Raw genomic sequence first — 24,490 nt, forward strand, 5'->3', positions numbered from 1 at the left:
CAAGTTTTAGAGAGGAATCTTGGGACATGTGGTCTCCACCTCAATAGCCGGTGGAAAAGAATAGGGATTGGACTCTGGAACAAATCATGTTCATGGATGATTCACAACAGACACACGCCTAACGAGCAGCGGGACTTTTATTATGACACAGTCGCCGGCGCTGCTTCTGCTTTTCCGGTCATGAGTATGAGGTAACGCAGCTCTGTTTATCATATTAGATACATTTGAGAGTGTTGAAAATTATGTTATAACGTTTCTCTGTGCGTTTGCTCGGCGGCTGCTGTGAGACACTGTTACACACTGCAGTAAGATAGATCGATTTTACAATATCATATTAAATGCTGGATGATTGTGTTGATAAATGGCATGCAATTAATTTTAAAACGTATTTTATGATGGAGAAAATTATGTATTACTGTTAATACAAATAATTATGTCTATTAAAACGTGTAATATGTTAAAGCGTCTGGTGTTTCCATGGTTTCTACTAAATAAAACCGGAAACCGAGGGTAACGCGGGTATGACGCCATTGACAGGCGACTCCTCACACGTCCCGGAGCCTTGGTTAAAATTGCAATTTTCTCACAATTATTGCAATTTCTATTGCAATTGCAATTTCTCACAAAATAGTTAGAAACATTTGGGATATTGTAAGTACTCAAGTAAACAAAATATATAACACTGGCCTTGTGGTTTTTGGATATTTTGCTGAGAAAATATTACATATTGCACCTTTAAGGCACATAACATGCAATTTTATTTTTCTGTGGCGCGATATCTGACAGACTGCCGTCTCTTGTATGTAGTTGCTGAAAACAAATTAAAACGTCAGTAACAAACAAGGACCCGCCCATGTCACATTCACAAAAAAAAAATGGCTACATCTCAGGTAAGCTATGAGGACATATTCAGCACTCAAAAAAAGTTTTTATGAAATTAGTTTGGCATATGGCAACACTGTGCAATAATGGAATGACATTATTATAATAGGTTAGATAGCTAGCAAAGGCCAGCTGCAGTCTGTTAAGCTGTAACAATAACAACATTAATGCTAATGATATAATGTTGATTATTTGTATGTTAAGGACTGCCATGGCATTTGTATTATGGATTAAATCACATCAGAGATCTGCCTGCCCACTGCCACCACAGCCAGTACTACTGGACCAGACCAACCACTGGCCTACCATTGTGTCTCAAAAAGGCAGGTGCAAGTGGATGTAAGTGTATTGTTAGGGTGAAGTGCACCAAATGTGATGTGTACCTGTGCCTCACCTCTGAAAAAAACTGCTTTGTGAAGTTTCGTACAGAAAAAAGGTAAAGTTTCAAGGATTATGGGGGGTTCATATTAATAACCTTCCTCTCATAAGATTGCGTAATGATGAATTTTCATGAACTGCAATATTTTTGGTTTTATGTTAATGTTTTATAATACATGATGAACAGTATTATATTTGTTTTTAACTGTCTACATTTGCAATTTAAGTAATGTTCATGAAAAAACGTAATGAAATTCAAATATAAAGTATTATTCAGCAAAAGAGAATGGAATAAATCAAAGCACAAGATGTTGGAAAATAAGTATAAGGTGTTTATAATTACTGCTAAAGCTTATAATAGCACCAATTGATTCAATACAAACAACATTTCTGAGGAAAAATATTAACTATATACACACACTTATTCGAAGTTATTTCCACTATTATATCATAAAGTACCTTAAAATATATATATATTTTTTTTTCATTTTTTTTACAGCACATCAAATTAAGCCATTCTAAGAAAAGAAAAAGAGTCAAATATTTTTTTTTTCTATAGGTCTATCATAATGTGTGCGGTAGAGGGTTAAACATGTTTTTCACTTATATTTCACGTCTTTACATATGTGTCTTTTATGTAGCCTAAATTTCTATGCACTTTTGTGACCAGGACTTTTATTTTGGTGTGGTGTTGTGACGTCATAAGGCTGCGCCGCGCTATGATGGTTCTGTTGTGAATCGGCTGAAGAAAGGTTTGTGGATTTAAGCATCAAATTTTTCTAATAGATGTCATCCGTTCAGACAGTTTTATTGGTTTCACAAGCAATGCGAATTGATTATTAAAAGCAAGTAAAGTGAGTAAAAATTGTGTGAGTAAAGCGCGTTCGCACAGTAACAGAAAAGCTGCGTCTCATTTCGAGCTCTTTATCGTGCATCAGTTCATCATTAACACGAATTCGGTAAATTGTGATGAAGAAACGGAGCTTTTCGAAACTACGAGTCAATTGAATCAAATACTTGTCAAATGATTCACTCAGTGTTTCGAATCTCTTGAAAAGAAACACCAGAGGCTGCAGTTTCAGGAGCGAGACTGTTTTTATAGCACTTATTCAATTATATATTTATATTTATTTTCAGTAATGATTTGTTGATTTAATTGTTTAAGTGTGATTGATATTTTCTCCTAACTCTAAACCTTTGGTAACCCTCTTGAAATATTTAACCTCATTTGTTTAGTTTATGAGCTCCTGAATTCTGGTTTTAAATTTTCAACAGGTCGTGGAATTTCTGGAATATCATGGAATTTTAAAAGGTCTTTTTCAGACATTGAAAATCAGGGAATTCGTTTTTTTTTTTTTTTTTGTCATGTTGCTAATGTAGGCTACTGTTAAATGTGGTTAAAGTTACCATCGTTTCTTACTGTATTCACGGAGATCAGAGTCATGTCATTATTTTCATTATTAAACAATTGCAGTCTGTATAGTTCATAAACACAACTTCATTTTTTATAAATCTCTCCAACAGTGTGTAATGTTAGCTTTAGCCCGTTAGCCACACATACTATCAAACTCATTCAGAATCAAATGTAAACATCCATATAATACATGCCATACTTACATGATCTGATATGCTGCATGACGAACACTTTGTAAAGAGCCATTTTGAGAGTTATTTATACCAGTGCTCTGACTACTGAACTTGGAAGCCCAGGTGAAAAAAAGTACAATATACTTAAAGTGCTCTATTTTCGTGCACTAATTTTGTACTTAATATACTAAAAGCTCTTCTTTAGTACTTCTTAAGATCATCTTAAGAACATCTAAGTGTACTCAACTGTGCTGTTTCGAGACTGCATGAAATATGAACTAAAATGTGCTTTTAATGTACTATCTCTGTATTTAAAAATGTATTTAGATACCACTTATAATGCATTTGAACCATAGACTGTAAAAAAATATGGACGTAGCGTCCGTGACGTCACCCATAGAGTTCTGAACAGCAGTTTTGACGCCTAAATGAGGCCGCGGCCATCTTAGCTGCGCGTCACCGCACGTCACTCCCGGATAACTGAAAATGGGCAAAGAGGCGGGGAGGTGGTTTGAGCTGATATGACTGGTTGCTGAAACCACGCCCGCCTAGCTCGACGTGACCATGTTAGCAGCAAAGGAGCTATCTATCTATCTTAGATACGATCTAAAATATTAATGAAGATAAGTTTTATCATCAGAACGTTCTAAAGGTTTACTGTCAATCTACGGTGTTTTTTAAGATATAGATGCTCCAACACCAGTAGTGTTGGTTGTGCAAATAACAACATGGAAAATCAAATGGGACTTCATACCTTTATAATGAAATAGAGATCGCGAGATGAATCCAATCTGTGGCACTTGGGTAAAATATGAGTGTCCATTGCAAAACAAAAAAATATTTCACATTTCTTCTGAATGATCTGCTCTCTGTCATCGTTCCTCAAGAAAGGATGCAATCTGAGCAGCCTATATGTTATAAAACTGTATACGATCGTATCTAACAAACAAATGAGACCGTGTCCAAAGTATATTTTTTTCAAAATAGTGCAGCAGTTTTAGTTATAATATCCAAGCAGTGCTGTCGGATTTTGATATCCTCCCGCCATTGTCATTGTAGTAAATCTCATAATCAAAACTTTCAGCCAATGCCACGATCCGACAACGTGTGTTCTGTGTCTCTTCCCCATGCATACACATCTACACAGACACACATCAGTCTCGAATATTATGCAGCAAGCCATATTTTATAATTGTATAAAATAATCGAGAAAAAAGCACAAAAACGGCTGAGATGCCAAATTCAGCGGCAGCTGAGGTAACATGACGGCTCAGACAGCAGCGCAATCTACCTGTCACTCAAGTGACCACGCCCTTAATTATGCAGAACTTTAAGGCTTAATATAATTTAAACGGATAAGTTATAAAAAAATTCACCCCCCTCAGAGTTGTCATGAAGGGCAAAAATAGCAGTATAGACCAAAACCACAATTTGAACCAACTTGTAAACATGTTTTTTTTCTGCTATAAACTTGGCCAATTTAACATGGGACTCTATGAGATTCTGCTCTCTTTTGGAGCCTGTCCCTAGCGGCCAGTCGATGAATCGCAGTTTAAGTTACTTCCGTATTGGCTTCACGAGAGAAAGGGGGAGGTTGCCGCTTGATTTGAACCCATAGTGTACTACAAGTGGTAACTAAATATATTTTTTGAATATTACACAAGTTATTTTGGATTCTCTGTGTTAATTATTCTCATCCTAAACATAACAAATTGTTCGAACACACAGGAACTCCTGGAGAAGCAGCTGAGATCTCGTGACACACTATTATAAAGATGGCGTTTATTAAAGAGGAGAGTGAAGACATAAAGATTGAAGAAGTGTTCAGCGTGAAACATGAAGATACTGAGCAACAAACAGGTTAGTTTTATTTGATCCCCATTAAAATGTCGATCTCTACTGATATAAAATATATATTTGAAGAATGTCATACGAGTGTCCTAATTAAAGCAGTTTTATTTAACCGTATTGTCACAAACTTGTCGTTCAACCACGTTGGTGAATGACGTCACGCAGGTGGTGGAGTAATAAGTTCTTTAAATGAATCCGTTTGATTAATGCTATAAATTACGGACATGACATTAGAGGACTAAATCTCATTTTCCTCAGTTATTTTGCTTTATTTCCAGATTAAATCAAATGCTTGTTCTGACGTACTAGAGCACGTACGCACATGCACACTCTCCAAAAACAGTACTTTAAATCTCTTGACAAACTAAAATATATAAATGACATTTGTATATATTCAAAATAAACAAAAATCATTGTACTTAAAGAGGTGGTTCAATGCGATTTCACTTTTTTAACTTTAGTTATTGTGTAATGTTGCTGCTTGAGCATAAACAGTATCTGCAAAGTTACAGCGCTGAAAGTTCAATGCAAACGGAGATATTGTCTTGTAAAGTTATGGCAGTTTATTGCCTACAAAAACGGCTGGTTTGGACTACAATGGGCTGGTGACATCATAAACCCTGCAAAACACGCCCCTGGGAACACGCAACAAAGTGGGCGAGGCCATGTCGCACAGCATGTGGAAGCGGAAGAGTTGTGTACACCGGACGCGAGGGATGCGACGCGTCAAAAGATAACAGAACCGATTATAATCTGTGATATTTTCTACACTGGATGCGGCGCTGAAGAAGCTTTCAGAATCTACACGAGTTCAATGCTGGATTTGGACAAAGGCTTTTACTGAAAGATGAAGCAGCTCCCACTTTAAAAGCAGAAGCTGCTGTTTGTTGGCTTCAAACTGTAAGTACGTTTTATTGTTTGTACATGTCTTTTAAACGTATAGTTCTGTTGCTATTTTTGGTTGCATCAAGGAGATATACAGAGAGCAACTCGTTTTTGCTTCACTAGCCAGTTAGCTAAATTCTACAAACACCAACAAACTTCTATGTTCATAGACAAACAGTTCTTCATGCTATAAATTAAAGGTGCTAAAGAGGATCTTTTCGTCGACTGAGAAACCAAAGACTGTTACTGAGTTTTTGAAATGAGCGCATGCGTAAGAACAACCCCCCTCCTTCGAAGGAACGCCTCCCAAAACTCGTAAACACTTGTATTGGAACACAAGTGTTGTGTTAGTGGATTCATTATGTCGGACTCACCGCAGGTAACTCATAATCTGCAGTTGTTACTCCTGTCTCCGGACAAAAACATTGCATGCAGCGCCTGTGGAGTGTGGAAAGTTACTGGAGCACGCAGCCGCACGTCTCTCACAAGGAACGTCACGGCAGTGATTGACAAGCCAGAGGGCCAATCATTTACGCGATGATCGCGTAAACGATTGGCTGATGTTTTTAAGGCCCTACCTCGTGCACAGATGATTTATATTAATATTATTACTTTCAGTGCACCTAATAAATAGTCTTTTATCAGTTAGTAAAGACAGTTTCAAGTAATATTGCAAAAATGTATAAAACAAAACATCCTCTTTAGCACCTTGAAACGCTACCTTTACAAAAAATGCTACTACTCAGTCATGTATTCGGCTACAGTAAAGCTTTAATCAGGATAAAACTGTATATTGAAAGCTAACAAACAGCAGTGACAGCATATCTAAACACTTTGACACAAATACTAAATGAAATGCCATTCATAAACGTCCTTTAAAGCCGTGATTGCCGAGGTTCTGCTTGACCCTCTTCATCTGGGTCTGATTTGGCTCAATTTGATACAGCAATATAGACGCTATTATTTACATTTTGACTGAAGCACCGGATGGTAAGGGGCGTAGCGTTTCCGGATGCTTCAGCGAATCACGATACACTGGGCCAGCTACCAACCTGCTAACCAATCTGAGCACATTGCGTAATTTGTGGGGAGTGGCTTCATAGAAGCAGGAAGTCAAACGAGTCGTTCATATGATATTGGAAACAGAGGTGTAGAATAAAGGTAAAATATATGAAAAATACAGAGTTTTAAAAAAAAAACGAAGTGTTAAACTGTGCCCCAAAAACACTAGAAAAAAACCACTGAACCACCCCTTTAATGTCAGCTTGCTTATTTTGCTCAAGATAACGATTAATTACATTCACATATCATACAAACAGGGAACTGTGCTTCTAACCACGGCTCGAGAGCTGTCGTTCCAACCACACAAGTTTGCGATGCATTTTGTGAATGTTCGTTTGAACTATGGTTTCGGGTAACACCAAATCGTTGAAATATGTAAGTAACGATGGAATTTGTGATGTTAGTTGGAACGGTAGTTGGACAAGGACTAAATGTTTTGTTATTTTTTTTTTCTTCTTTGGTCCGGACCAAATGAACCAAACGAACCGAACTACAAGTGTGAACGCACCCTTACATTCACAAGCAGTTTTATCACACACTGCATGAAAAGTGTTTAATATATGAATCAAAAAGATGAGGATAATCAATACAGAGTTCTCTCATCTCAATATAGCCCCTTCGAGATTTGCCTTTGAAGGGGTGCTTTACCAATATACAGTCCTTCCATTCGACTGTTCCGATCTCTGTGCACTTTTTTTCAAAATGCATGGATGTGTCCATCTCCACACTGAGACAGATGGGAGTACGCATCCTGAACTACCTTGACAATTGGTGGCTTTTAGCCCAACCGAAGGAGGAAAAACACACGCACAGATTGTTGCTCCTAAGTGACTTGGAAAGTCTAGGGTTCGGGATTTAACCTAAGCAAAAGCTCACTATCCCACAGCCAACATCATCTCCCGCATCCTGGGGGTAGTCCTCGACTTGGCCTAAATGCAATCCTGGTTTTTGCCTATTCACAGCTGAAGAATTCACTAATATTTTTCTTCTTGTTATATTGTTTATAATGAATTGATTGAGGAATACTAAGAAAGTTGATGTCTATCTTTAAAAATGAATGAGGAGGGTAGTGAATGACGTCCCGGGTCGATAAAGACGCAAGGTTAAACGCTCATGCTCTCTGGCCCCAAGCTCACGACTCCCGTTATACATTGCATAAACGAGGTTCACACAGCGAAGATTCACTCAGCCTAAGCAGATCGCTTGACAACATAGACAGTATAATGATGGACACTGAAGGACTCGCTCATGATCGAACAGTCCATTGGATAGAAAGAATTTGAAGTAAATGTTAAGATAAGGACTTTTTATTTTTAGAGAAGATATAGGTTTTATTTTTAAAATGTGTCATCAGTGATGTTCTGAGTCAGACAATTATTTGAATAGGTCCAATGCCACAGACTACTGTACAACCTCTGGTAATGGTAACCCCTTTCATGGTTCATGGTATTTGAAGGATATAATTTGGAGGAAACGGTAAGATATCCACGTTTCATTTTTAAAATGTTTTGCCAGTGACGCGAGTCAGACAATTATTTACACTGCAAAAAGTAAGGTCTATCTGTTTCCATTAAAAATCTATAAATGTCCTAAAATATGTTTACCATATTGCCAAAAAGTAGAAATTTGATTAGTGTAATTCTGTTAACATACTATTTGGCCAGTGGAAATGATGAACTCTTCTCTGAAAATTTTCTTTAAAATGTATTTTATACAATTTTATTGATCTATTATAAAACAGGGCATGGGTACTGAATGATTTTTAGCAATGTAATGTGGCAGCACATAGTCCATATCTCATATTTTCTTAATGTCTTTACCGTTAAACATGGTATCACGTGGATGGAAATATGCATTGAAATGATATGGAAGTGCTGTGACCAGTCCTGGTCAGTCCAGCACAGAACACATAGCAAGGTTTTTTTATTTTTTATTTATTTTTTAAGATGTAGAATAGTAAGTGTAAGTATTAATGGGTCAAATGTTGCCGAAAAAAGTCTTCAGCAATCTCTTGAAAATAGCTAAAGACTTAGCAGCTCGGGTTTATTCAGGCACTTCAAGGTGGCGTTCACCTTGAACAACTCTAACAAAAGGGTTTAAAGAGAAGCAGATTGTGTGGAGAGTGACAATTTGGAACGCGTATGCTCTGGAATTTTGGAGATGATCGCTTAAGAGGGTCTATATCCCTGTGTAGCAATTTTAGCTCAAAATAAATATAATTAATCATAACTAGTTATAATTGAATATTTGGATCAGTTAATAAAATGAACTTAATGTAATAACATTAATATTACAATCAATTAACCTGTTCGTCCAGTGAACACTCTGTGTTATTTGTTTATTAATTCTAAGAAATGTTCCTTTCCAGGTTATGGGAAACAACATTCTTATTGTAATTTTAACTTACTAGCAGCAATTTAATATGTCATACAATCCTTTTTGAAGAGCGTCTGGATATATTGTTGCTGTAGGAAGTCCTATGAATTCGGTCTGATGGTATTGAAGTAGGGGTGACCCTGAATAGTCGACGATTCGAAGCTTCGATAGGAGGAACCTGATTCGACTACCAATCTCACAGTCGAATCTTCGCAGAGGTGTTATGAAACCAGATATGGGGGCGCTCAATATCTGATTTTACATAGATGTACCGGTTCTCTCCCAATAGGTTAATATACAGCCTATTATGATAATGTTGTTAAGAAAAATGTGAAAAGAAAGAAGCTTTTAATAAATATTTTTAATGTGCGTGAGTAAATCCAACCACCCCTGTGACAGATTTAAGTTTCACTTCCATGATCCGTGACCGGCAGAGGAGCATCTTGGCAGCAGGGATTAAATCTTTAACAATGTCTGGGATAAGAAAATCTAAAGTGTAGAATTGGATGCACTTTGAAATGGTTAAAGATGATCCAAAAAACGTATGATGCAAGATGTGCCAACAGCTCATGTCCTACCGCTCAAACACTGCGGGCGCCGCAGTTCTGCCGGCCAATGTTAACAAGCTGACTAATGTTAGCTGAGTAGTGCCCTATTTGAAAAGACCCAAACAGACACAGGCAGATCGCGTGTTTTTTTATCAGGTAGGGGAAAAGTGATTTCAAAACATTCCAGCCAGTTCTAATTTGATTTTTGGATGCTGTGAATGTTTAGCTAAAAGACTGCCACTCCAGTTTAGCGTTTATTGTCTCTGCAAAAGACAAAGTTGGCGATTCTGGCTATACTTGTCACGGAATAATAAGACGGATGCAAGAGCAAGTTACAATCTCATTTGTTGAGCTTCACTCCAGGAAATAAACACAAGTATCAATGGGTGGGCAGCAGGAGAGAGGTGAACACAGGGACTTCGATGGGCCGTGAAACAGGTGAGTTGAGATCGTGGTTTCAGTTCCTTGGTGAGTGCAGATCAGTGGAAGTCCGTGGTGAGTGAGATCCGTGTGAAGTCCGTGGTGAGTGTAATCCAGCGTGGAACATGAGACGGGAACACGAAGACACGAAGAACTCCAATCACAGGTAAGACTCACGAGGAACACAGGGAAACACACGCGGGACTCCAAACAACGATCTGACAACAAGAGACGAAAGACAGGGCATTAAGTAGGCTGAGGTGATGAGAAACAGCTGCCGCTGATCAGACAATCAGCGGCGACGCCCACACGAACTGATTACGTGACAAACCACACGCACACAAGACAACAGAATGAGACAGCGGATCAGCAACCGTGACAGTACCCCCCCTCCTAAGAACGTCTCACGGCGTTCCCAGGAGCACCTACCTGTCGATTGTAATCATCGATAAGGGTGTGATCCAGAATGTCCCTAGCAGGAACCCAACTTCTCTCCTCCGGACCGTAACCTTCCCAGTCCACCAAGTACTGGAATCCGCGTCCCCTCCTTCTCGAATCCAGAATACGATTAACCGAATAAGTGGGTTCCCCGTCTATGAGTCGCGGCGGTGGGGGAACCGGAGTTGGCGGATTAATGTGTGAATGAAACACAGGTTTAATTTTGGACACATGGAAGGCGGGATGAATTCTCCTGTACGCTGGAGGAAGTTTGAGGCGGACTGCCACCGGACTAATGATCTTGGTGACAGGAAATGGGCCGATAAATTTAGGAGCAAGTTTATTAGAGACGGAGCGGAGAGGAATGTTCTTAGTAGAAAGCCACACTTTTTGACCCACGACGTATACGGGAGGCCTCGACCGGTGGCGATCGGTCTTAGCCTTGGTGCGCGCCCCCACCTGGAGTAGAGTCTCGCGGGCTCTATTCCAAGTGCGGTGGCACCTCTGGACGAAAGCGTGAGCGGAGGAGACCGCGACTTCGGATTCCATACTGGGAAAAATAGGTGGCTGGTAACCTAAACTACATTCGAACGGCGAGAGGCCCGTGGAAGACACTGGTAACGAATTATGTGCATACTCAATCATAGAGAGTTGCTGGCTCCAGGAGGAAGGATTCTTGGAGACCAAACATCGCAACGTTCTTTCCAGATCTTGGTTGGCTCTCTCGGTTTGACCATTGCTCTGAGGATGAAACCCCGAGGAAAGACTGACCGTTGCCCCCAGCAACTTACAAAATTCTTGCCAAAATTTGGACACAAATTGGGGACCCCTGTCGGAGACCACGTCCATCGGGAGGCCATGTAACCGAAAAACCTGATCTACGACAGTTACCGCTGTCTCCTTAGCAGAGGGTAATTTAGGCAAAGGGATGAAATGAGTCGCCTTCGAGAATCGGTCCACTATGGTCAAAACGACCGTGTTCCCCTGGGAGGGTGGGAGGGCGGTGACAAAATCTAGCGCAATGTGGGACCAGGGTCTCGAAGGGACAGACAGCGGTTGGAGTAACCCATCCGGGGGTCGATTGGAAGTCTTACCAGTGGCGCAAACTGAGCAAGCCAAAACAAAACTGTGAACGTCACGAGCCATGGCAGGCCACCAGAACCGTTGCTTGACCAAAAAATTGGTACGATGAACCCCTGGATGACAGGCCACGTTGGAACAATGCCCCCATTTGATAACATTGGACCTTAACCCCTCCGGCACAAACAACCGATTCGGTGGACACCCGGTCGGAGGTGTTACCCCTTCTAAGGCCGATTTGACCTTCGACTCGATCTCCCATGTCAGAGTGGAGACCACTAATGTCTTGGGAAGAATACACTTGGGAGTAGACGGGCGTTTGGATGGATCAAAAATACGAGACAAAGAATCGGGTTTGATGTTTTTAGAACCCGGGCGGTACGAGAGAGAAAAGTCAAAACGTCCGGAAAAAAGTGCCCACCGAGCCTGCCTGGAGTTTAGTCTTTTAGCAGATCTGATATATTCTAAGTTCTTGTGATCAATCCAAACGATAAAAGGTACCCCCGAACCTTTCAACCAATGACGCCATTCTTCCAACGCTAACTTGACCGCCAGCAACTCTCTGTTACCAATGTCGTAATTGCGTTCGGCTGGAGACAAGCGATGAGAATAAAACGTGCAAGGGTGCATCTTATCGTCTGTGGGAGAACGCTGAGATAGAACTGCACCTACCCCCACCTCTGACGCATCGACCTCCACCACGAACTGACGTGTGGAATCAGGGGCTATCAGAATGGGAGCCGAAACAAAGCGGCCTTTCAGTTTGGAGAACTGCTAGAGAACGCCGTTCTGGGGGAGGTCAAGGCGGTCAGAGGCGCGGCTAGTTGGCTGAAATTGCGAATAAACCGCCGGTAGAAATTGGCAAACCCCAGGAACCTCTGTAGGGCCTTACGGGAATCTGGAGTTGGCCAATCCACCACAGCCTTAACCTTGTCAGGGTCCATGCGAATTCCCTCAGACGAGCCGATGTACCCTAAAAAAGAAACAGACTGCATGAAAATCGCATTTCTCCGCCTTGACAAAAAGCCCATTCTCTAGCAGTCGTTGAAGCACTCGCCTGACATGTTGAACATGTTCCTGGAGAGACGAGGAAAAAATCAATATGTCGTCCAGGTAGACATATATGAACTGGTCAACCATATCTCTCAACACGTCATTGACGAGTGCTTGGAAGACCGCCGGGGAGTTGGACAGCCCGAAGGGCATGACCAAGTATTCAAAGTGCCCCCTGGGGGTGTTAAAGGCGGTCTTCCATTCATCCCCCTTCCTGATGCGGACCAAATGATAAGCGTTACGTAAATCCAGTTTTGTGAAAACGGATGCTCCCTGCAACCTCTCGAAGGCTGAAGACATCAACGGCAAAGGGTAGGTGATGTTATTCAGCCCCCGGTAGTCAATACAAGGCCGCAAGGAACCATCCTTCTTCCCCACAAAAAAGAACCCCGCCCCCGCTGGAGAAGAGGAATGACGGATGAACCCCGCTGCTAGAGAATCAGAAATGTATTTCTCCATGGCCTCCCTCTCAGGAACAGAAAGAGAGTATAATTTGCCTTTAGGCGGAGACTTACCGGGCAGTAAATCTATAGCACAGTCATAGGGACGATGCGGAGGGAGAGAAGCAGCCCGGGACTTACTGAGCACCTCCTTCAGGTCCATGTACTCCACAGGCACGTTTGACAAATCCGCTGCCTTCTCCTGTAACAAAGAAACAGAAACAGACGGACAAGCAGACACAAGACAAGACTCATGACACTGAGTGCTCCATTCCAGAATGGTGTGCTGCCGCCAGTCCACCTTGGGATTGTGCTGGGTGAGCCATGGGTGTCCGAGAACAATGGGTGCTAGTGGAGAGTCCATGAGAAGGAAATGAATGCGTTCAGTGTGGTTGCTGGAGGTGATCATGGTTATCTTCTCGGTGGAGAATGAAATGTCCGGGAGATTCTGGCCGTTGAGTGCGTCGACAGTAATCAGTTTAGTGAGTGGAACAGTGGATAAATGAAACTTGAGTGCAAACTGAGTGTCCATGAAATTACCTTCTGCTCCGGAATCCAGCAAGGCTTGACAGGTGACTGAGTGATTGGCCCATCTAAGTCTTACCGGAAGGAGAGTGGATGGAGAGGACTTTTCCGCAGAGATCCCACCCGATAGAAGCCTCGTTCTTACTACCGGGCTCGACCTTTTACCGGGCACGTATTCAGGAAGTGCCCGGAACCGCTGCAGTATATACAAAGTCCTTGGGACCTCCGCCTCTCTCTCTCCTCCCGGGAAAGCCGAGCTCTCCCAACCTGCATGGCCTCCGGATCGAAAGCGGGACTGACTGTGTCTCCCACGCCGACTGCCCGAACCTCCAAGCCACTAGCTCCACCGTCCGGCCGGGAGAGGCGCTCTAAACGATTGAGCCGGGAATCCACCCGTAGCGCCAGTTCGATGAGGCCGTTGAGATCCGGTGGCAGGTCCAGGACGTAGATTTCTTTGTGGACCCGGTCAGCCAGCCCATGCAGGAAGACGTCCCACTGCGCCTCCTCGTTCCATCGGCACTCCGCTGCGAGGGTGCGAAACTCGATCGAGTACTCGGTAACTGTGCGATGACCTTGTTTAAGTTCCGTGAGTTGGCGGGCCGCTTCTTTGCCCGCGACCGCACGGTCGAAGACCCTCTTCATTTCCACGGCGAGTGCCAGGAACGAGGAACAGCAAGGATCCCGATTCTCCCACACCACCGTTCCCCATAAGGCTGCCTGTCCCGTGAGCAGGGTGAGCACGAATGCCACCTTGGTCTCCTCTCTCTCAAAGGTGCGAGGCTGGAGAGAGAAATGCATATTTCTATATATATTTAATTTATTTATTGATCACTCTGGGTTATCTAATTTAACTATTTGTGGTTTGTGTTTTGAATAGATGTTCCCCTGTTAAAGCTTGCTCACGCCGGCAATTTAGCTGATTTAATTTGATTTGTCGACATGTGAAATGCATATCTATCTGCAGTGTGGCCTTTCTGCAGTGTGTATATATATATATATATATATTTAAGGTTTATTAAACCAAAATGTTTTTATTCATTTTCTTGCATATCTTTAAGAGTGTTCTGTACATCGTGGCTGTGAATGTTTATCCACATTGCCTTTAATTTGTTTAAAAAAGATAAAATCATTGTCAGTTTCATCTATCACTTGACAGGCAGTTTGGTTGCTTTATTAGAAAGTTGTTTCTCTGTGTTGTGTGTGAAAGAAAATAAAAGTTATCTTAAGCCGCGGGTATAGGCTTCATTTTCCGTGTCCCGCTCCATCTCGTGCACAGTTCAGCACGTGAACCTTTCAAAGTCTGTGCGCACTTTCTAGTGGACTGCTGTTTTTCAAGCTTCCCCCCCAACATATATGAATCGACTATCAGTCGAATATAGGCAGTCTGATTCGAATCAGATTCGACTATGTAAATCCATAGTCGAGGACACCCCTATACTGAAGTTGCAGTAACAAACTTGCATGGTTAGTTTGAATCTTGTAGTAAGAAAGAGTTCTTTCACTCTTTTGGAGGAGCACATGGCTGGGGTTGGTGGTTTAGGATTATAGGCCTGGCAGGCCCTTAGGCCTTGGCCTAAAGGGGTCACCCTACAGGGCATCAGTCCGTCCAAAGAAGCAAGAGCGGGAGGAGGAGAACTGTGCGCTGGCTTTTAGCCTCTGGTATTGGATATTCCCCCTCTGGGTCAGTTGACCATTGATACATGAGCTCCTGACAGGAAAGTTAACAATCATTGTGTTTCTAGCAGGGGATCTGCACATTAACTGGTTAAGTTGTTTTGGAGAAACTATTAAAGATTCTTGTAATACTGATATGTTGCACAGGTATCAACATACCTTATACAAAAACATTCAAATCTTCAAAATACAAACTCATAGACACCAAACTTAGTATAGTTCACACAGCTAATATAACCCTCAAAATGGCTCTTTACAAAGTGTTTGTCATGCAGCATATCAGATCATGTAAGTATGGTATTTATTTGGATGTTTACATTTGATTCTGAATGAGTTTCATAGTAGCATAGTATGTGTGGCTAACGGGGCTAAAGCTAACATTACACACTGTTGGAGAGATTTATAAAGAATGAAGTTGTGTTTATGAATTATACAGACTCCAAGTGTTTAAAAATGAAAATAGCGACGGCTCCTGTCTCCGTGAATACAGTAAGAAACGATGGTAACTTTAACCATATTTAACAGTACATTAGCAACATGCTAACGAAAAATTTAGAAAGACAATTTACAAATATCACTAAAAAAATCATGATATCATGGATCATGTCAGTTATTATTGCTCCATCTGCCATTTTTCGCTATTGTCCTTGCTTGCTTCACAATACCTGCATAAAGTCTGATGATTCAACTGTGCAGCTCCAGATGTTAATACTGGCTTGTCTAGTGCCTTGAACATGGGCTGGCATATGCAAAAGTTTGGGAGCGTACATATTAATGATCCCGACTGTTGCATCACAGTCGGTGTTATGTTGAGATTCGCCTGTTCTTCAGTGGTCTTTTGCACAAATCAAATTTACATAAGAAGAAAGAAACAATGGTGTTTGAGACTCACTGTATGTAATTTCCTTGTACAGAACTGTAATTATTTAACTATGCCAAGGTAAATTCAGTTTTCAATTCTAGGGCACCTTTAACACTCACCACATAGGGCTGGGCGATATATCGCATGCGATTCTCACGCGCATTTCGTCAGTAAAGCCGGTTCCCTGATTACCGCTAAATCGCCATCACCTGCTTTCAAATGGAGCGCCTTTTAATAGACAAAGCCGTAGTTCACGGACAAGCCACGCAAAATCGCGTTCAGTATCGAAGATGAATCGACTTCGATAATGAACCCGATTTTGCGTGGCTTATCAGTGAACTACGGCTCTGTCTATTAAAAGGCGCTCCATTTTAAAGCAGGTGATGGCGATTTAGAGGTAATCAGGGAACCGGCTTTACTGACGAAATGCGCGTGAGAATCGCATGCGATATATCGCCCAGCCCTATCACCACATCAACATCAATTTCCAACCAGTTTAACATTAATTAAAAAATAATTTCCAGTCTGAATAGAGCCCTTCCATGACGACCGACCTATGGCCTCTTTAGCTAAATACTGCCCTTCTGTCAGCTTTAGCATTGGACAAGCAAGTTGGGTCTTTCAATTGATGCATCTTTCCTAGAGTTTGGGCCTAATGACAGTAAAGTCCTCTTTAGACAATGAAGGGTTTTTTGTGCCTAAGGTGCTTTCCACAACCTTCAGAGCACAAGTCATAAGGCTCACTATTCTCCCTTCCATTGTGGTCTGGGCCCTTAGGGCATCTAGCCAGTTCTGGCAGTCAGAGCAGCTATTTGTGTGCTCTGGAGGCCATTCAAAGGGTCTGCTAGTTACAAAGCTGGGATTCTCTCATTTGAATAGTGGACGCAATAGAGCTGGCTTGGACTTGCAGTGCCCTGCAGGGATAACAGGAACATGTATTGGTTAACTTGCTGTACTTATTTTTTGTCTCAGCACATCACTAACAAAACAACTAAATAAAAACCAAATGTTATCTAAAAAATACAGTCCATATCTTAACCATTTCCTTCAAAATCTATCTTTAAATTACATTGTTTTCCTTTTCATAATATTAGAAAGACCACAAAAGGGGTCTTACTTTTGATTTGATTGACTTCCCTCTTACTTTTGATCTTATTGACTAAAAATGCATCTTAATACAAGGTGTAAATAGGTACTTGGTTGGTTTTAGATGTGTTGCTTTGTGCCAGTAAACTAGGGTTAACTTGTATTTGTTTCTGTTTTGCTTTAGACCTAATGCAGCTGAAAGAGGAGAGTCAAGAACTGAAGGAATTTGAAGTGAAAAATCATTATAAGAAAGATCATGATTTCAGAACTGGAGAAAAATCTTTGAATTGCTCTATGAGAAAAAAGGTTTCCTCACAAAAGAGACGTCTGAATACAAAAACTATTAGAGACTTTACCTGCCAACAGTGTGGAAATACTTTCAGTAAAAAACAAAACCTTGAAGTCCACATGAGAATTCACACTGGAGAGAAGCCTTACAGCTGCCAACAGTGTGGAAATGCTTTCAGACAACAACAAATGCTTAAAGCCCACATGAGAGTTCACACTGGAGAGAAGCCTTACACCTGCCAACAGTGTGGAACCAGTTTCCCTCATAAATCAAGCCTTAATGTCCACATGAGAATTCATACAGGAGAAAACCCATTCACCTGCCAACATTGTGGACAGAGTTTCAGTCGAAAACGAAACCTTGATGTCCACATGAGAGTTCACACTGGAGAAAACCCTTTCACCTGCCAACAGTGTGGAAACGGTTTCACTCAAAAAGCAAGCCTTAATGTTCACATGAGAAGTCACACTGGAGAGAAGCCTTACACTTGCCAACAGTGTGGAAATGCTTTCAGAGAAAAACGAAACCTTGAAGTCCACATGAGAGTTCACACTGGAGAGAAGCCTTACACCTGCCAGCAGTGTGGAAAGGGTTTCAGTCAAAAACAAAACCTTGAAATCCACATGAGAGTTCACACTGGAGAGAAGCCTTACACCTGCCAACAATGTGGAAAGAACTTTAGCCAAAAAGAAAACTTCAATGTCCACATGAGAGTTCACACTGGAGAGAAGCCTTACACCTGCCAACAGTGTGGACAGAGTTTCAGTCGAAAACGAAACCTTGAAGTCCACATGAGAATTCACACTGGAGAAAACCAATTCACCTGCCAACAGTGTGGAAAATGTTTCGCCCGCAAAGCAAACCTTAAAGTCCACATGAGAATTCACACTGGAGAGACACCTTTCACCTGCCAACAGTGTGGACAGAGTTTCAGTCGAAAACGAAACCTTGAAGTCCACATGAGAATTCACACTGGAGAAAACCAATTCACCTGCCAACAGTGTGGAAACGGTTTCACTCAAAAAGCAAGCCTTAATGTTCACATGAGAATTCACACTGGAGAGAAGCCTTACACTTGCCAACAATGTGGAAAGAGTTTCAGACAAAAACGAAACCTTGAAGTCCACATGAGAGTTCACACTGGAGAGAAGCCTTACACCTGCCAGCAATGTGGAAAGAGTTTCAGTCAAAAACAAAACCTTGAAATCCACATGAGAGTTCACACTGGAGAGAAGCCTTACACCTGCCAACAATGTGGAAAGAACTTCAGCCAAAAAGAAAACTTCAATGTCCACATGAGAGTTCACACTGGAGAGAAGCCTTACACCTGCCAACAGTGTGGACAGAGTTTCAGTCGAAAACGAAACCTTGAAGTCCACATGAGAATTCACACTGGAAAAAAACAATTCACCTGCCAACAATGTGGAAAGAACTTTAGCCGAAAAGAAAACTTCAATGTCCACATGAGTTCACACTGAAGAGAAGCCTTACACCTGCCAACAGTGTGGAAATACTTTCAGACAAAAACAAAACCTTGAAGTCCACATGAGAGTTCATGCTGGAGAGAAGCCTTACACCTGCAACGTGTGTGGAAAAAGCTTCCCACGAAAAGGAAATCTACAGGTTCACATGAGATTTCACACAGTAGAGAAGCCGTTCACTTGATCAGTGTGGAAAGAGCTTCACAGACAGTAAATTTCTTAGGAAACATGAAATAACTCACACCAGAGAGAAGCTTTGTATGTGTCTTCACTGTGGAATGACATGCTTAGGCAATGCAAGACTTGATTCACATAAGAAGTCACACTGGAGAGAAGCCTTTCACATGTCTTCAGTGTGATGTGAGTTTCACATATGAAAAAGACTTCAAACAGTGGGGAGTGGAGCCTGGCCCATCACGGTTCTTGTTGTGGCAAATTCGATGTCTCTGTGTCCTTCAGTTCTGGTCTCGAAATAAAACTCGCAGAGTCGAAGTTTCAGGTCTCAGAAGTATTTAACTTTATTGTCAAGCATAAAGTGAGATGCCAGTTCCACATCTGAATCTCTCTTAGCTTGATCACATTTTATTTTTTTTTATTATTTTTTTTTTTATTCTGTTTTTTTACAAGGATTTTACATGTGTATATAACAGACAAAATGAACAATAAACATAGGGTGTACATATTACAGGGTTACACTGATACAGTTACAGGAAAAGCATTGAATCACACCAAATCTGGTCTTCTATGCAGAATATAAACTCTCCATTTCTCCCACATGTTTCAAAATAGACTTTTTGAAGCCTTTTCTGAAAAGTAATCCTCTCCATGTTAAACGTTGCATATACAATATGATGCCAGTCATCTAATGATGGGGGATTTGGAATCAACCATTTCTTTGTGATAGCTTTCCGTGCTGCTAAACTCAACATACCAAATATACGTTTGGTCTCTTTATTTTTGTCTACGGTGTACAAAAAGCCAAATAATAGTTTGTCCCAATTAACTGTCATTTGCATTTTGAAGATTGAGCACAACTCAGCCTGGATTGTAGTCCAGAAATTCTTTAACAGTGGGCATGACCAAAACAAGTGAAAATGGCTCATCCCCTGGACCCCGCAGTTTCTCCAACAACTTGAGGTGCCCATGTAATGAGAGCTTTGTGCGGGAGTAATAAAATATCTGCACAGGCTCTTCCATCCAAAACACCTCCATGAATGTGAACTGGTGATTTTCCATTGAAATTCACAGTGTTTTAACCAAATGTCATCAGATATTGAGAGATTTGAATCCCTTTCTCATTTTTGTTTAATACTAACCGTATTTTTATTTTTAACCTCTTGGAGGTCCTTGTAAATCCTCGAAATCAATTTTAGACCAGGCTCAGATTCATAAGCCTTAATGAAAATCTTAAGAATAGGTAAATCAAAGACATTTTTCTCTCGTCATGAAACCTTGTATGTGATGACGGGCTTGCAAAAATCTAAAAAAGTCATTGTTATCTAGCTGATATTGTCTCTTGATTGACTGAAAGTCTCTTATAGACCATTTACTGAAAAATACACTATAGGACGTTATGCCTAGCCCAGGCCAGCCTTTATATGTTCCATCTAATTTATTGGGTAAAAAATCAGGATCATGAGCCACCCATCTCAATACTTTAATCTCTTCTTGCCAGTTGTTTTTATTTATAAATCTTAACCAAAGTTTTAAGGGTAATTTTTTGTCTCCAAGTATAGATTGAATTGGACGATCACTAGACATGTTTAATTCTATTTCTTTCCATCTAGCATGGTAATCTATGTTGCACCAACATATCAGGATCCTCAACTGGGCTGATGTGTAATAGTCTTTAAAACAGGGCAGAGACAGACCCCCCTTATCCTTTGCTAATTGAAGGGTTTGAAGTTTTAACCTGGACTGTTTACCCTGCCAAACAAATTTTGAGATTCGTTTGTCCCAGTCTTTGAACTGCTTGTCGGTAATAGCGATTGGAAGTGTTTGAAACAAATATAGCAGCCTTGGCAAAATATTCATTTTAACCGTATCAATGCGTGATTCAAAGTTCATAATTGGAAGTAAATCCCATCTCCTAATATCCTTATTTATTTTCTGGCATAGGGGCTTCAGGTTTACATCATAAAGTTTTGATAAATCTTTTGGTATATTAACCCCTAGATATTTTATATAATCCAAATCCCAATTTAACTGAAATTTAGAGGATACTATCTGACTGGGCTTGTAATTAAAACAAAGTATCTGAGTTTTAGGAATATTGATTTTGTATCCAGAAACAGCGCTAAATGAATCCAAATAAGATAATAGGTTAAATAAAGAGGAATCTGGATTTGTCAGGTAAATTAAAACGTCATCTGCGAAGAGCGAGATTTTATGTTCTTGACCAAACATCTTTACTCCTGTGATATTACTGTTCTGAATAACTCCTTGGCTTAAAGCCTCAATAAAAATAGCGAAGCATAACTGACTTATTGAACACCCCTGCCTCGCTCCTCTTTCTAATTCAAATGGTTTTGAGAGAGCTCCATTGACTTTAATTCTTGCTTTTGAAGATTTATATAGGGCTTGAATTATTTCTATGAATGATTGGTGGAATCCGAATTTTTCTAATACCTTGTACAAGAATGTCCAATTAACCCAATCAAATGCCTTTTCTGCCTTTTTTTAACTACATGATCAATTATATGCAATGTTCGACAAATATTAACCTGTGTCTGTCGCTGTTTAATAAAACCGGTTTGATCTAAGCTTACTATCTGAGGGAGAATATTTTCAAGTCTTTTAGAAATAATATGTGTAAATATTTTATAATCTAGATTAAGCACACTAATAGGGCGATAGCTTCCACACTCCAAACTATCCCTTCCATCTTTAGCTAACACGGAATTTTAACACTGTATTTTCTAATTCTTGTTTCTTTAATTTATAAGCCAATAGTCTGGATGCTTTGCCTCCAGCTTCGTAGTAACTCTGCCTTAAAAATGTAATTTTTTTCTTTATTTCACTTGACAGAATTTGATTAATTTCATTCTTTTTTTTTATTCATTTCTATTTTCAAGTTTGTATTCAAAGTAATTTTGTGTCTATCTTCCAGCACCTTCAACTGAGCCTGTAGTCTCTTTAAATGTTCATTCCTTTTCTTTTTCAAATTAGCGCTATATCCAATAATCTTCCCCCTTAAAACCGATTTTAGCGCATCCCACAGAATTATAGGAGAAACTTCCCCATTATCATTTTCATCCATATAATTTTTTATATCCTCTCTAATTTGTTCCCTCATAGGATGTAAAATACTTGTATTCAGCCTCCAAGAGGTGTCTCTTTTTTCTTCACTTAGAATTGTTTCCAAATATACTGGGGTATGATCCGACAAGTCCATTATTTTACAATTTAACGCTCTATGAAAATCTTTCTGAAACATAAAAAAATAATCAAGTCTGGAATAGCAAGAATGTGGGTGAGAGAAAAAAGTAAAGTCCCTTTTTGACGGATTCACTTCTCTCCAAACATCCTGAAGCCCCAATTCTTTCATCATTAACTTCACTTTTTTTGTTGTTCTATTTTGCCTAAATATGCAAGGATTAGATGAATCTAAGGAGGGATTAAGTCTAATGTTCAAATCTCCCCCCAGGATCAAAGTGCCTTCTGCCTCCACCGTAATCAATTCAAAGATATGTTTGTAAAATTTCCACTCCGAAACGGGTGGGGCATACACATTAATAATCGTAACCATGGTTCCCTGTAGAAATCCTTTAATCTAAACAAATCTACCCTCTCGATCTCTTATTTCTTGTATACACTCAAAATGTAGCTTATTAGATATTAATGTTACCACCCCTCTTTTAGAACATTGAGAGCATGAAGATGAGAATTGCTTAAATCTCCATTTCTTAAGTTTATCATGTTCAGATTGTGACAAGTGGGTTTCTTGAAGTAGAGCTACTTCTATTTCCTCTTTTTTCAATTTAGTCATGATTTTGCTTCTTTTAATGGGGTTGCCCAAGCCATTTACATTAAAAGTCATAGCTTTAATCGGTTTAATACTCTGCATAAATTCTCTTGTGTATAATATCCTCCTGTATACTTAACATCACAAGCCGCACACCCGTAAGAACAACAACTGAACTACTAACTAACAAAAATATATAAAAAGAACAAAAATAGAACACAGTGGCTTCCAGGTAATAGGCCCTACTATTGGCCATGGGTAGGGGATAGAACGCTCCGTCTCCTTGTGGATGGTCGTCCTCTTCTGCCTGTTGGCAATAATGAAAGTCTGTGGGATCAATATTGTCTGGTGCAAATATTTCCCCCGACTACTAATGCAATAACATGCCCATGTTTTTTTTTTTTTTTTTTTTTGAACTTTGAACTTTGAATCAGAGTACCATAACCAGGACGTATGTAACGTAAATTTAGTAAATTTCTTATACGAACGTCATCAATATGGCAAAAGGCGCTCATACAGAGTTGTCCCTGTGTTGGAATGCCTGAAGTCTCTCTTTAAAGCCTCGTTTCTGCATAGCGTCTTTTCTCCCCTTTTCGCCGCTTGTTCGCCAAGTCTGCTGTTTTACTCTTTCCAGGATGGAGACGGGATTTTTAATTAAATTCACCTGCAACCCCCTCTTCACCATATCCTCCGTTGCCTCCTGTGCCGAGTTGTAAGTCATTGTCCCGCCGCTGTAGTGTACTCTCAACTTGGCCGGGAAGGGCGTCTGGAATCGGATGTTATTCTCTCGTAACGCCGCCTTTGCTGCTGCGTATTCTCTTTGTTTCCTCTGTACCTCTGGGGCGTAATCGTTGTCTAAGTGAACCCTTTTTCCTTGGAATTCAAACCCTTTCGCTTGCCATGCATGTTTAATTACATCCTCCTTTGTACGGTAACTTGCAAACTTGACCATGAATGATCTAGGCGGAGCTCCATCGGGGGGCTTAGCGGCCCCCCGAATTATGAATTATTCATTATTATTATGAATTATTCCGATTATTATGAATTATGAACCCGAGACTACACGAAGGAGGTGGTCTGAGTTCGGTTGCACTCAAACTGTGCCGCGGTTCTCATGAATGCAAAAGCAACTTACTCGGGTGCGTGCTTGTTCAGGAAGTACAGTAACCTCTGCATGTGTTTTTGCAGATTGTAATTTATTTAGTGAAATAAAACACACATAAGAGATGATAGTGTTGATGATTTATCTTGGATTCGAGTAGGAGTGAGCCTGCAGTGTATTCGTGTTTTGCGAGTGCAATCAGAGCGGCAAATGAATGGAAATCAGCTGTCTCCTCAAAATAGGCTGCTTGCAAGCAGCGGAAAACTGTCTACATGCGACGTACATACAGTTAACTCAAGTGTCGTTTACTCTGCTGCACATAATAGCACCACATTAATAAAAAACAGTTTATTGAACGCACACGTCTGTGATGACGTAAGATGAACACAAACGCACCAGGGTTCGATAGAATCAATTTGAGTGTGAAACCAGACCAACACTGCGGGGGAACACCGGGAACAATCACGCCTGGGATTGGACTGTGGCAAACGAATCCAATGTGAAAGC

The 24,490-nt window shown here is 40.6% G+C and overlaps 1 pseudogene; it reads left to right on the top strand.

Moving 5' to 3' along the window:
- Nucleotides 1-1,066: 1,066 nt before the first annotated feature.
- Nucleotides 1,067-21,738, top strand: LOC125269705 (annotated as a pseudogene).
- The last annotated feature ends 2,752 nt before the right edge of the window (nt 21,739-24,490 follow it).

The sequence above is a fragment of the Megalobrama amblycephala genome, linkage group LG6, assembly GCF_018812025.1.
Source record: "Megalobrama amblycephala isolate DHTTF-2021 linkage group LG6, ASM1881202v1, whole genome shotgun sequence".
Lineage (NCBI taxonomy): Eukaryota > Metazoa > Chordata > Actinopteri > Cypriniformes > Xenocyprididae > Megalobrama > Megalobrama amblycephala.